The 14,931-nt window shown below is 52.8% G+C and overlaps 1 protein-coding gene across 4 annotated transcripts in view; it reads left to right on the forward strand.

The window, feature by feature from the left end:
• The window catches only part of LOC142571809 (insulin-like growth factor 1 receptor), a 216,552-nt gene that overhangs the window by 27,112 nt on the left and 174,509 nt on the right, over nucleotides 1-14,931 (forward strand). Inside the window, exon 1 of one of the 4 annotated variants that reach the window (XM_075680436.1) lies at nucleotides 11,599-12,452. The exons of the other annotated variants lie outside the window; for them this stretch is intronic. The gene's annotated coding sequence lies outside the window, so the exon portion shown is untranslated. Of the gene's footprint in view, nucleotides 1-11,598; nucleotides 12,453-14,931 lie in introns of those variants that run through there. 4 annotated transcript variants of the gene reach the window in all.

Genomic DNA, 14,931 nt, shown 5'->3' on the forward strand with positions numbered 1-14,931 from the left:
AACTCTTCTTTGCTGAGGAACCGTTTTAGCGTCATTTTTGAGCTTCCGTTGTGTGCCGCCGCGATTGTCGACGAGCCACCGTAAGCTAAGTAAGGAAAAGTGGACCAATCACAGACGCCGGCCCCACCCTCTTCACCCAGTTACCGATTTTCAGAGCAGTGGCTCGGCCCCATCGAATCCCTCTCCACTTGAGCGTGCTCCTCTCCTCTCGTGAGCCAATTAGATAAGACAAGCCGCTCGGTGTAGGCAATGTTATTCGTTTTTCAAGCAAACAAAAGTGACCTCCTATGAACGAGGAGAACGTTTGATGGGTCTGTTGAGACAACCCTGTGGGTGATCGCCCGATGATTGGGTCGGCGGTTACGCAAATTTGACGTCAGGAGATTGGAATAAAAACATATTAGAATAGTTTTACGTTATAGGGCCCCAGTTTCATGGTTCCACTCGCGGGGACCATTTTCATCTGCGGGCGGCAAGGATCAAAGACGCGCGTCTACGAATGCGAGTTTTCCATGTGCATAATAGTTCTTTTTTTTTCGGAGGGGGGGGGGGGTAGCTTATTAGTTACGTAACCTTTCGTGTCTATCCTTTTGTGCCGTCCTCCTCTTTCTCTTCTTCTTTCGCATTTCTTAGAACGAGGGTCAGTTCCGATGTCAGTTTAAAGACAGGTGAGGCAGTTACGAAAGCTGTCCCTTCCATTCCTTCTCTTTAAAGGGACCTTGCAACTTTGAGTACACGGGAGTAAAGATGGTGATGCCTTTCAATGAACATGTTTCCGCAGAAATGTTTGGAAAACGCAATTTCTACCTTCCCCACTTCTCAACACAGCGTTTCCTTTCAGCTGGGAAGACGCCGATAGCATTGCCCTGTCTGTGTTGCTGTTTTCATTTTTCCCTCTTTACGGGGTGAATTTATACAAAGACAAACGAGTGGTTACAGGACATGCTCTGGTGTCGCTATAGAGGGGCTTGCATGCGGGCTTTTGCTCCGGAGTAATTCGTAATCATCGACAATCGACCAATGACTGGCGTCTATGGGTGGCTGCGCGGGTCAGTGCCGTCATATAGGCAGGACGTACATACATAAAAGAGGTGCCATCGAAAGCCGCACGAGAAAGCGAGAGATCAGTACGAGATCGTGTGTTTCCTGATGCATAATATTTGGCTCACACGTTCACGGCAACAGTGTCTAGAGATCGCAAACGTTCTTTTGTCGCGCTCAAAAATTTTTGCGGTACACAACAACAACAAAATTATTTGGTTCGTCGGGGACGCGGGCTTCGTCAAATGATCATCTAGATTTTTCTTTCTTTCTTCCTCCCCTTTGTTTGCAAACTATTGTGAAACCATTCATTCCACGTGGACCGCCCAATTATTTTGCCAGCCAGTTCCAACAGCTGGCCTGGACCTCGGGCAGTCCACTGTATAAGCTGCGATACGAATTTTCTTATGGAAGTAGAGTGATTTAGCGTAGCGCTATCGTTGTGCTGTTACCTACTGCGCATCTGAAGTCGGAGTGGGGGTGGCGGGTTGGAACAGCCTAATAAAGCGCTTGAAAATACTCTCCGCACGTCACACTTACTTGAAGGTATTGCATAGCCTGATCGAAAACGCTTTCGTTTTATAGCGAAGCTGTATACGGCTATAGCCTAATCGTCCGTCCGTCGCCTGTACGCCGAAAACTCCGGCGGAACCCCCCTTCAAATGCGCGAAAAAGCAACAAAAAGAAAGAAGCAGCGCGATTGGCGTCGTCAGTAGTCGCGTCGTTGCTCTCCGTCGCAGCCGAGCGCGCGCGCAGCGGCTTTTCTCCGGCTCCAAAATGGATAGGCTCCGCGCCATACGTACTGCTGAGGAGCAGGCAGCTTTCGATCAGCAACGCCGCGAGCAGAACCGGGAACGAGCTCGTCTACGCCGTGCCGAGCGCAAGCAGCAACTGCGCACCGAGGATCCGGCAGCCTATACCAAGCCATCGTTTAATGTACCGTCGGGATTAATCCACTGATAAAAACCGGGGCTATACGTTTCAGCTTCGCTGGTTAACCATCTGTACGGAGTGCTTGGGCGGTGATTTCTTTCCCCATATATGCCTGTAGCTTCTCGAATTGCGTCCTCTGTTGTGTCCTGTGAGCAGGCTAACGGTCACATGAGGCGCGCAAATATAGTTGACGGCGGAACGCTAACCGTTTTGTTGGAGATGACCGAGTCATTGATGCCGCTGATTTGATGACCGAGTCATTGATGCTCATTTCTGGATTCGGACACGGCTCTGAAGAAAGGTGGCCTCAGCCTTTGTGACGTTACCCGTCGCCGGTGTCGTTGGGCTTTGTTAGCGACACCAGCTAGATATCATTGATCGATCTTAAGTTGTGGCATTCATATGAATGCGACAGTAGCGCATCGCATTTCTTAACGCAGCGTGGCAATACTGACGCGACAACGTTTACATGAGGCGCATTCCGTTTCGTCCGAAACAAGCGGCAACTTGCATGGAGCGATTGGCGTCCCGTCGGTGAGGGAGAACACACGGCTGCAGCCGTCTCGCTTTTCTTGGATACGATGCTCGCCGATAACTGTCTGTATCTTTGAAGAGAAAGCTACGGGCGCGTGGCTGCTGGACATGTGTTGCCGCGCCAAGCAGTTTGGTAGCGTTTGTCGGTGCTTCTGGTTGCTCGGAACAGACGCCGAATCGACGCAGCTTCCACGTGCGACGGTTTCTCCTTTGCCCCATCGCGCATGAGAAAAGCCGCAAAATAAGTTAACTTTCATGCTCAGTGGTACGTGTTCTGGCTTGTTACTAATAAGGTGTTTATGTTTGCCCTTCCTCAGTCTAACTTAACGTGGATTAAAACGCGGGACTCTTCTTCAGAAGCGCTCCCACTTGCGCGCGCTTCTGAAGAAGATAGTCACAGAAAGATGTCCGCGAGTGTGGTATTGCGATACGACGCGCCACTCGTCGCATTCATATTAATGCCGCTTTAGATTAAACCAGCTGGCAGCTCCGTCTAATTATCGCCCGAAGGCCACGAAGTCGATCTGCAGCCATATTGTTTAGAGCTGTCACAGCGCGCCGCTTCGCGTGTTCGCTGTGCGTGCCGGATTGCAGAATTCACTAGTATTAGTGCTTGCTATAAAGTACATTATAAAATGTAATTTTTGTATAGGCTTTCTCACCTCGGAGTCGCCTCAGTCTGATTCCCAGGTATTTTTCGTTTGAATGCATGTTCAAATTTATGCACGTATGTTTACTTGTACGCCCCTGTAATCCATCGTGTTTATATATATATATGTTGCGAAGGTTTGTGTTGTTAGTAAAATGACATAAGGAGAAGGAGGGAATTGGGCGGATGGGGCACCACAAGGTGTGTGACCGACGCGTGACTGGTGTCGCTCTCTACGCTGAAGGCAGCGCACGTCGGCGCCCATCGTACGGGTCGCGCTGCCGGTGCACTCATATTCCGCAGAGCGGCACGGCACGGCCTATTTAATCATCCTTGGTCGCTGTCAGGGGGAGAGGGGGGGGGGAGGTGCGCGTTAGCCTGCAGACTCATGGCGAACCCGTTTACGCGCCGGGCAGTGCTGCGGCACGCGCCGTCGCGACGCGGCCATGTATGTATGTGTGTGTGTGTGTGTGTGTGTACGCGTCTGCGTGTGTGCGCACTAACAGCGGTGTCGTGGAGGAGCCGCCAAGGGTGCGCCGTTGTCTCGCCGCCGCCGCCTCCTCGTCCGGGGAGGAAGGCGCGCGCGCCGCACGCCCCCTTCCGGCGTATGTGCGTCGCGTAAGCTCGAGAGCCGCGCTACAAAGTATCGCGCGTCTTCGCCGCTTCCTTCCTGCGTGGATCTCGCTCGGCTCTGTATATATACGCGCGAGCTTTCTCCCCGCCCTCCCTCCCTCATCACTGCCCACTCGAACAACGCAATCGAGCTTTTCAAACCCGCCTCCTCCCTCTCTCTCACTTCTTTCTCTTCTTTTCGTGGCTGGGAGTGGGTGGGGGGTGCTGTCGCAGAGGCGTGGGCGTGTGGCCAAATTTCGGTTGTTTCGTTTCTCTTTCTTTTGGCGAAGGCAGGGAGGCATCGCTGTGCGCTGTGCGTGGCAAATGTCCCGTGACTGGGGAGTAATTGCGCGATGCCTTTGAGTTTGACATGCGGCGAGAAAGTCTCGAGCAATTAAGGATGCGCTGCCTCGCCTGCAGAAACGCTTGCTTATACACAGCCTGTTGGATTATATAGCTGTCTTTCGCGGCAGCGCTGTGCTACATTTTAACGCAGTAGCGTTAAAAAGCCCGTGTTACAGAAAATCCTGCGTCAGACGTCGCATCGGCGAAAAGATTTTCGACCCAGGCCGTCCATATGATGCCAGGAATAGACTGAACTAATTGAATTTTCAAGCTAAAGTACGTAGAAAAGTCGTAAACTATGACTTGCACACAGCCTGCAGACATGATAGCTCTCGGATCGTAATTTGACTATACGAGAAAACATAATTCTGTTACGCGAAAACTCAAAGAAACCTCTTCACACGAGCGAACCGGCCGCGGCGTCCGCCATTTTGCGCGCGCCGCCGCGGTGAGTGTCTTGGGGCCCCCGGAGGGGCACGCCCGGTGTTACATTCGACCTGCGGGGGCTGGCGATCTTTGGGGAAGCGACCGTCGAAACCTGCCTGGCCTGCTGCAGCGACTCGCTTTGTAAAGACGACAATGCGCCGCGTCCTCAAACTGTAGCCGCCGGAATGTCTAGACGCCGTCGGCGGACCAAGTATTGTTAGTGGATTCGCCGTCACCGTCACGGTTTGTTTGGAGCGGAGGAGCTCCTGGAAGAAGATATTTTGCGGCGCCGTCTCACGGGCCTCAGAAGTCGTCAGTCAATGGACAGACGCGGCGACCACTGTCTGCGGGGTCAACTCTGGGACCAAGAGGTGCCTCACTCGCTCAGGGCAAGACCCGTGGCTGCGAAAACCCTCTCACCTCGGTGTGGTCAGTGAAACCTGTGCGGAAGTGAGTGTGTAAACCCTCCCCCTCAAAGGCGGGTCGGTTACGATGACTTTGGACGCTCCGAATTGGTCGAAGGTTGACGGCCGTTTTCCCTCACCTAGGGATCTAGGGAGGACCGAGTGTTTAAAAGCAGCCGTTGTCAGCTCTTCAGTGTGCATTCTCTTTCCGTCATGCTAGACTGATGAACTGTAACGTTCTCACGTAGATACTGTAAATAAATCCCATGTTCCTCGCTCTCGATGAGAACGAGTCTCTCCCTTCAACAACTTCCTCAGCGTGGACGAGTTGGACGATGGCATGGGCCAGCTACCATCTATTTCATGCCCGACCCCAATCCTTACACCGGTTCCTTGCATTAACTCCAGCTGGCGCTCCACCACAAAGCTCGCCTTCGTGTGTAGCGTTCGCGGCAAGCGTTTCCAAGTAAACAGTACGGTTACATGCGCTCCAGTTGCCGGGAAGCGCGAGAAGGAGTCAGGGATCTTTGAATGCTATCGCGTTCCACTCTTAAAGGCGAAGCTTAAGCGTCCTCCTAATTTTAACGCGTCGTCCGAAGTCGTTGCGTCACAGTTTGCCGCCGGAGCTCTGTGCTCGCGCGCGAGATTACGCCGTCACGCACCGGTGGCAACTGTCAGGTCTTTGTTGTGTCCTTACGGGCGCCATTAGAGAAGTCGCGTTCACACGGCTGATGATGAGCTGATTGCATTAATTAATGCGTAGATTATTTGTCTTGCTGGTAGTACTACGACGTGATGGCTGCAAGTGTACGTTAGAGGATGCACGTTGCAGTGGAGCTTGCTGGATTGCCGCAGCATATATTAAATGCCATTTTAGGCGGCATCTGTTTTTTGGTCCCCGTCAATGCTCCCTTCTCCTCTGAAAGAAGGGGGGGGGTGAGGGGGGGGGGTCACGCGTGGCAGTGTCGGAGGCTTTCAGCTGCAGCTTGGAAAGCTCTGAACTCTGTCCCGGCGATCAACTCACCTCTCGTATTCCGCGTTCGGACTGGCCCGCGTCTCTGCGTCTGGCTACGAAGCTATGACGAAGTACAATCAACACTCGGGGAGACAGATTTATTTTATGCGAGTGAGTGTTCTTTGTTTCCCTTCCGAGCGGATCTGGCAGCTATAAAAATGAATCAGTTTCGTTTATAGTTATTGAAATATTTTGGAGCACTGTCACTAATGAAGTACGAAATGGCGTCTGCCAGACTGTCTACGAATGAACCTTTTGAGAAAGCGCTATCGCGCTGTCGTTGTCGTGCGCGTCCCTTCTAGTCGGCACGATGTGCCTTCGCCATCGCGCACCGTGACGCTGAGGTTTCGCGTTAATGACGCGCTTCGCATCATATCTGCGCGACGCCTCACCGTCCTGAGGTTTGGTGGGTCTGTATGCGTTGGGCATCGCATCGTGAGAAAGCTGACTCATACCGAGGTGGCGGGCATTTTGCCATGGCGCCATGTTTAGGTATATGGAACCGAATTCGCAAAGTTCTTGATTCCTACGAACTGTTCGTCTTCAATCACTAGCGTTATAACGCCCGCTGTCGCGATCGGTGAGCGCCTGTGATACGAACCGATTAAACCGTAGGAACGGCTTTGCGAATACGCGCGCGCACCCTGTGTTTGATTGCTGTGACGACGACGGCGTTGAATTCACTCTCTTTATCTTCTCTGCGCACGAACGAAGGAAGCAGCCACAAAAAAATGAAAAGCTATTCCACTATGTGAAGGGGGAATGACCAGCTAACGTGTACCATATCATACAGGGTTAGACAAGGGTGCACATAGCAGTTTTTATCATTACGTAATGGTAGTGGCTATAGCTTTGTGGTTACTACGGTATACACTGATTGGTTCGGTTACAGCCTTTGACAGATTCTTAGCCAAAGTTTAATCTATACACGACCGTTGTTGAGTAATTGAGTGACTGAGATTGGTATGGTGCTTAAAACTTTTCTAGCACAAACTGAGTGAACCATTTCTTGTCTGGTTTTGAAATGTCCACATAAATGTTACCAGCGATGATCACAGGGGTAGTGTCATCACGGATAACCCATGCAAAGTGCGTGGTCATGAAAACTTCTCGATATCACACTTGGGTGTGCCTGGAGGTATATACACAGCAGATGTCACCATTCCGTCTTTCGTTTGCACGACGCAGACATTCCCACGGTTGGTAGCATGGCATTGTCTTGCGAGTCAAGGGTGTATGGGTGTACATACATTTTGTCCTTTGCGTATATGGCAACGCCTCCTGCTCGTGAGTCCGTGTGTGTTCACAAGTGATTCCGTATACCCGTCGACATGAAACAATGCATCATGATTTATTTATTTCATTTATTTTTATTTATTATTTATATTATTATTAGAGGCTGAGTGCCTGAAGCCTGCTTCTCCTCCGTCGCAGCTCGTCCCGGTGTAGCAGGTTATCCGGGATCGGCCCACCTTCATCTTTCTTTATTGTTGGCGCATAAACACGAAAAATACATGGAACCCTACTCGTATACGGCTTCTGTGTAAAATGGATCCTGCACTGGGTAGATTGACGAGCTGGTTGCCCTCCCAAGACGATGGCATCGGACAGTGGGCGAAATACTAATGGTGTTAGTGGGCAACCTTTTGTGTCTACCAGACAAACGAAGCAAATACGAAATGGTTCCACGCACGTGCATGCATGGGCACTGACGCGACAGTGCCAAGTAATAACACCTACAGAACAAGAAATGTGGGTGGTTGGAAAATGCTGCAATACAACTGACAGTGATTAAACTGTAACGCTGCTCCTCAGAAACTAAACAATTAAGATAGCGCTAAGCAGTGAAATAATTGACTCGAGAATATGTCCCACAGTTATTCCAGTGAGCCGAGTGTTATAGAGACCTGTTACTAATTTTAGTGCATCCCGTTTGGGAAGGAATGTGCATTAGATACGGAATCATCTGGGTCCGACCGAGTTCACGCAGTCTTTCGGTCTCAAGTGCTGTTTTCCGTTGGCTGACCGCCTTTGAGGAATAATATGTCCAACGTCGCCATCGATAGGCTGGCCTTTACCTATAGGCCTTTACGATCAGGCCTATAGCGTAAGAACTTTCTTTTTCTCTGTGAGCACGGGCCTTTCTGTGTTTGTGCGACATTGTTGCCGGATACGGCGCAAACACTGTGGTGTGTGTGACGCGTTTGCTCAGATTTAACTATTTGCTTAGTCGCGAACTGTATATAAATGAATATTGTTTGCGTACGGTATACTATCTACCCTCTCCCTTATCCGCACTCCCAATCTACCATAGCCTATGTACCTCCGTCCTCTCATCCGCTGTGCCGGCGTTCATCTGTCAGCCCTAAAGCTTATAGGGCGGTCGTCAGCAGGAATTTTTCTTCAATTCCTCCTCTCTACGATTAGCATAATAAAACAATCAACTACTACTACTACTACTACTACTACTACTACTACTACTACTACTACTACTACTACTACTAATCTCCGTCGTTCCCGATTCGTGAGGCCATCAACGAAGCTGTGCCATGCAGCAGTCTGTTTGTGCACTGTGCGTGGGGATAAATAAGCCTTCCAATGGCTTCGAAGCGGGCGAACTTGCCCTCCTCCCTCCGGTTCTGGCAATGCGGAAGGAAGGCCGCGTGGGAGCGAACACGAGCTCCGCCAAGGTGACGGCGTCGCGTTCTCGGCGCGTCTGTCTGCCTGCGGCGGCGTTGCTTTCGGCCGGCGGCGCGGGCGTCTTTTGTCGGCGGCGTACCCGAGGGAGGCCGCCGCAACCCAGTTTCTCACGGACGCGGCCCCCCTGTTTCTTTCTGCCCCGGTTGTTGTTGCTCTGACGGCGCGGCCTCCCGCGTCGCCGACGCCGTGGTGGCAGCAGTGGTTCAAGGGCTCCGCCACCGCTCGCGGAAGTGTACGGCCGACGAGGGAGCCGTGGTCTCCGCCACAACAGCGTCCCTCCTTTCACTTCCTGCTGTGTCGGCGGCGGCCGCGTTATGAGATTGGCCGGCCCGATTTGAGCTTTATGCGCCCCGTGCCAGGGCGCTTCCCATCCTTTTCCCTTTGCCTTGGAGAGAAGGCGCTGTACTCTTAGCGCTGCGCTTTTAGCTTGAAGATTTTCTTAGCGTGTTTTTTTTATATTTGCTTTGGTTTGTTCGCCGTCCTTCGCGCCCTGTTGATGTCATAAACTTAGCTTCGACGGCGCGTTTCATTAGCGCTGAAGTAGCGTTCGAGCTTGGCGCTTGTTATTGCCAATTCTTGCCGCTTGGGTGGCGGCATCGTATGCAAAAGGTTAAAGAGGGCGCCTTTACATACACTTGGTGAGGCCGTCCACCTGTGTAACGGGCGGTGAAATCTAGAGTGCGCCAAGCAATGGGCAGCGTGCGCTGGTTCATGGTGCGCTGGTTCATGCGCCGCAACGAAAAACTTGCGAATTGGTGTGATGCCCATGTGGGTGGGACCAACGCTAAAGATGAAAATACGGCAAGGGATTACAAATACGGCAGGCACTGGCAAACCACACGCCGTGTAATATGCATATGTTGCGTACACACAGGCGCTCGATTTCTTGTGGCAATCTGTTTCAGAGGGCGATTGTAGCGATGGCACTCGCACGCTTGCTTGTGTGCGCACGGCTTACGTCGTATCCTGCTATCGACGGTTGTAGTCTTCCTGTGTGTGAGTAAATCCTTCTGTGGCTTAATAAACTGCGATCTGATAGGATTCGTCTTTTTCGATATCCCACCACGTGTTTGTCTCGCCCCAGGACTCCTTCGGTATGGGTATACTTGCTAGTTTTCCTCGCCCTCCTGGTGGCGTCCTTTTCTCTTTCCTTTTATCGTCTTCCTTAGCTGCGGGACAGCTCAGGTGTCCACTGACAAGTGATATCGTAGCGAATCCCACCGGTGTATATGATTTGTTTCCTTCTCCCCCAGAAGGCCCAGCGTGTCATATTTGATACGTTGATTATGGTACTTTAATATGCTGATCAGAGCGGGAGAAACTTAAAGCAAAAGCCATATAGTGTAGCGTTTCTAACACGCTGCAGCAACAAACATTCAGTTGTCCAGAGATCAGCAAACAAGCTTCTCTCTCTCTCTCTCTCTCTCTCTCTCTCTCTCTCTCTCTCTCTCTCTCTCTCTCTCTCTCGTAATCTACACCTCGAGGCACGCCATTTATTTTTCAGTGCCACACACTTTGACTGCGTCTCGTTCCTAGCAAACCGATCGGTCATAATGAGCGCCTCGATCTTGCTCCCGCGGTATGGTGCAAGACTATTGCAGTAGCTGCCTGTCTTGAACGACTAGGAAGGTAGATGTGTACGGCGGAGTGATCGATCGACGTGGCCGGTAACTATATAGCGCGGGCAGTAGCGCATTCTGCCGCGCTTCCGTCGCTGTTCTTATAACTTATACGCCGGAGGTCGTCGCCGCGTTGCGCGGGGCGCTATTCGCGTGACGCGATCACACCTGTGCGACTACGAAGAAATTTTGCATCTGAGGGCTGCGACAAATCAGAACGGAACACAGCACGCGAACGCCTGCGTGTATGATGTGTAGTACAAGCCTTCCTGGTTTTAGTCCGCGCGTGCCCACTGCATTTACGCGTAATTGCGTCATACCGTTCGGCGCACGCGTTCTACCGCTGAGCGCGACGTGGAGCGTCCTGTTCGCGGCCACGTACAGGGTGTAGGCCTTGCTAAGAAAGCAGAATGCCAAAAGAAAGAAAGAAAGCGTCACACGTGGATCGAGATTTCGATGAACGCTTGTGGAACCCCCAGAGGTCGAAGTTAGCTGGCGGAGCCGTCCCTCTATTGAAATAAACAGCCGCTGATAATCAGTAACTCTCCTGGGTGACTTCTGAGCTGCGATTTCGTTATCAGGCATCTTCTGCTGAAGCGGGGAAGGGATTCTCAAACAGCTTCTCATGTCGCTTTACCGAAAGTACAGTGTCCTGTACTTTCCTTCGCGGGATGGCAACATGTAGCGGAGGAGGAGCGCCTTTCGAGTATACGGAGGCATGCGTGTGCGGGAACGGGACGTGTGGCGTAAGTGCGTCACGGTCGCGTTTCCTCCCCGGATCATCAGCCTGCGCTGTATAATATCTCTCCCGGCATGTCCTGTGCTAAGCGCGTCTTCGCTTGTGCAGTGCGCCTTGCTTCCTTCTGCTGTCACATTCCTGTACACTCACGAGGAAGTCGGGCGGATCGTGTTTGCTGTCGAGGTGCGACGCTGACGCCGCCTTCTTGCCGACGGGTCCACACGCGGCCGACCGAGAGCATATATAACGAGCTCGCGGCGATCGTGCGCATTTTGCCGCGTGTCACAAAGGGCGCTCTCGCTGATAACGCGTGCGACTCGCTTGTCTCGTCCGCAGCGTCCCTCTCATTCCTCCTGTTTCTTCGTGCCTTTCTTAACGGGAGTCAGGCGCCAAGGCGGGGGGAGGGAGGAAGGGCGGGTGCGCCAGCCGCAGGCAAGCGGATCTCGTGCGCGCAAACACGCGGGTCCGGTCCCGCGCAGAGGCGTGTGGCGCAGCGCGCGCGCGCGCGCGCGCCTGTGTAAACAGAAGGCGCGCGAAGACGCGGCACGCTTGGCTCACGTGAGCCGCGCGCAAATGAAACGTGCAACCGATGTCGCCGTTGCCGTCGAGCGCTCGCGCGCGCGTGCTCGCTCATTGTTTTTTTTCGCGTCTGTTGTCGTCGTCAGCTGTGGGGCGACGACTGCGTCTCTGTGTGCGATAGAAGGAGGAGGAGAAGAAGATGACCGCGGAATAAAAACAACCGAAAAAACGCGGGAGGAGCCGGCGGCGTCAAAGGCGGACGAAATGCAGGTCGGAGGACTGAAGGGCAGCGCGCAGGCAGAGTGCGCGGGGCTCTCGCCGCCTCCTCACAACAGCGACAACAGCGCTGCGCGGTGCTGGCGATGACGACAAGCGGGAGAAAGGTCGCTTCCTCCTGGCCGGCGCGTGCACATGGCCTTCGTTGAGTGGAGGAGCGAGCGAGCTTTGCTTGCCCGCGGAGTCGGTGGTGAGACGACCTGGTCGCGTGCGATCGACGAGTTTTCCAGTGCGTGCGCGTGAATCTGCCGAACAGCGTGTCTTCGCGGTCCGCAGTGTGTTCGCAGTGGTGTCTGTACGAACGCTGTAGGTCTGTGCTGCGCAAGCACGGCTGCAAAGCCCCGATCGTGGGAATAAAGCGAGAAAAGAAGAAGAAAAGAAAAATGGTGTGCGTCGATCGGCAGCAGTAGCAGTGAGTTCGTTGCAACGAAGCCCGCGGTCCTTGCGAAGCCGGCGTTGTTGTGCGAACGGAGTTTGTTTTGAGTCTGCGGCCCTGACGGTTGCGTCGGCGCAGTAATATTACATAAGCCAGCCACACGTGACGGTTCCGCATGACCCAGCAGCCGGGAGTGCCGTTTTGCTCGGACTCGTCCAAGGCCGGCGGCGGCGAACTACATTCGGCGGCAGGAAGCGCCTCCAGGTGGGTGTCTAATTATTGGCGCTCCTGTCTGGGTCTTACCGGCTTGCGCGCGGGGCCTGCGAGCGCGCCTCGCACGAAAGTTGCGCCGAGGTCCTGCAATGCGTTTTTTTTTTTCTTTTTTTGGTTACGCTTCTTAGGGTACGAAGGATGCACTCGCCAGTGCGCGCGCATCCGTACGAGGTTGTTGCACGATCCTACCTTTCAGGTTCGCACTATTTTTTCACGCGTAATCTGGGGCCTGGGAAGAGAGCTTTGCTCGAAACACTCGCTGAGGTTGAGGGCACGTTCAAGCATGGGCTAATTTGCTGTCTCAAGCACAGACAAGCAGCGCGCCTGTAAACGAACAGGGATAGGACATCTAGAGCAAGTCTCGTCATTGCTGTTTGCCTCCTCACGCTGAAATCTGCAGCTTCACGTGGTCTCCGGGGTGCTTGCATCCGTGCATTACAAATGCAGCCGCTGCGCCGCACCTGACACGCTCCGCCAGAAAAAAGAAATGAAAATAAAGTGGTATCATCGAAGGAAGGAAGAGACAGAAACAAAGAAAGAAAAGTAACTCAGTTTTCTTCCATTTTTGAGGCAGAAATATCACACAAGCTTTAGTTAAAATGAACCGGTCATTTGTTTTCCATAATTTCGAAGGAGGCAGGTTGTCACTTTACGTGACTTTTTCTGTTTGATGCTAAATCTGCTCTCTCTACATATAGCGTCTAAAATTATCTGCGTTCAAGAAGTATTCAAGGAAAGTAAAGTACGCGAGACGAAAAAGTTAAAAATAAAAACAAGTTATTTCTGTGCTGTGAAAGGCAGTATTCGGTGATTAGACGTCGTTGTGAGAAACTGAGCGGGAGAGCCATGTTTTCGGAAAACAGTCCAGTCTGTTGTATCTGGATTCTTCTTTGCTTTTGTATTCAGGCTCGTGTTTTGTCCATGCTGTCTTTGCCCCGAAGCTTATCGCCGCAGTAAGTTTCCGGCAGAAGTGACCCAGTTGTCTCTTAGGGCAGCTTCCTTCCCTGCCTTCGTTGCTACTTGCAGCGCAGCATCTATCTGCCTGGTGGGACTCGGTTGGGAAGCAGCTTCGCTGCGTTGCTTGTGAGTTGGCGTCGCATACGCGGACACAGCATGGCGGACAGTGCCCCTTGCAGCGTCTGCCGTTGAGGACGTTGGCGCGAAGGTATACGTGTTCGCTCGCGAATATTCTGAATGAGCGATTCTGCAAAATTCATTGCGTGAATGTTGCAGAATCGGCCTTCATCTTTCTTTCGCGTGGCCTTCGAATTGCGGGTTTTACGTCCAGAAGCTGCGAAGTGGGCTATCAGGGACGCCGTAGTGGATCCCTCCGGAGTACTTTTGACCAAGCGGGGGTTCTTTAATTCGCACTCAAGGTATGGTACACTGGCGTTCTTGCATCCCCCCCGCCCTCCCCTTGGGAACTCAGTCAGGAATCGAACCCTCGACCTTGTGCTCAGTACTAGAACGCTATAGCCACTGAGCCGGCGCGGCTGATGCAGGTGGTTTTCCCTCCTCGTGGCCTCTCAAGGATCGGGGCGGTGCGCGCGTTGACCGATCTCGGAGGCTATGGCCTGCTATATATAGCCTTGTCGCATCGTCCACCAGAGGTGAGTCCCCGTCGTCTTGTTGCCACTGTCCCCGCGACGCCTCGGCGATCACGTGACGAGGACACGACGTCTTGGAAAACTGAGCTTCGCCCGCGGGCCCGGGCTAACACGCACTTCGCCGAGGTGGCCGCACAAGCGAACTATGATTTGTCATATCTTCGAGCGACATAGTCGCTTTTATTTTATTTATTTATTTACTCGTTTACTTGTACCACATCGCGTGTATTGTGCAGATATTTTCCTCGGTCCCAGCCTATAGTCTCGCGACGTCGCTTTTCACATGTGCCGTGTGTAGCAATGTTTAGCGGAGCTAAAGTGCATCCGTCAACACGTTACAAAGCCGGGCTGCCGGCGCGAGCCGAAGGCCATGAACGGCGGCGCCTTGTTTACGCCACGAGGCGTCTTGTTGCTCGCCTCTGTTTACGACCTCGCGCGTTCGCGCCATCGCGCGGCCCCACAGGTGTGCCGAGCTCGACGTCTTTGGCGCTGTTTACATCGCGACGGCTGAAAACGAGCACCTCCGCGCCGTGTCCCCCGGACCGTCGCAAAATGCGTTCGCCTGTGTGCAGCGGCGTGTGCGACACTGCACTGTAGACTAAGAGGATCCTCCTCGGGACACGCTGAAGGAAAAAAGATACTGAGCCGCCTTGTAGATCGGTACATTACTCGTCGAGAAATCCGTCATCGTTTTCTCGGCACCACTGTACGACCGTATTGGGTATATATGCCGCCGAAGGTCCGGTTGCTGTGATCCTCAGCTTGAATCGGCCGCACCGAAGAGGACGAGTGGACTCTCCACCACTCTCTGGATTAGCGATTGCCGACGTGTCGCGTGAGTTGTACCAAATCGAAGAATAGGT

The sequence above is a fragment of the Dermacentor variabilis genome, chromosome 2 (genome assembly GCF_050947875.1).
Source record: "Dermacentor variabilis isolate Ectoservices chromosome 2, ASM5094787v1, whole genome shotgun sequence".
NCBI classification, from domain to species: domain Eukaryota; kingdom Metazoa; phylum Arthropoda; class Arachnida; order Ixodida; family Ixodidae; genus Dermacentor; species Dermacentor variabilis.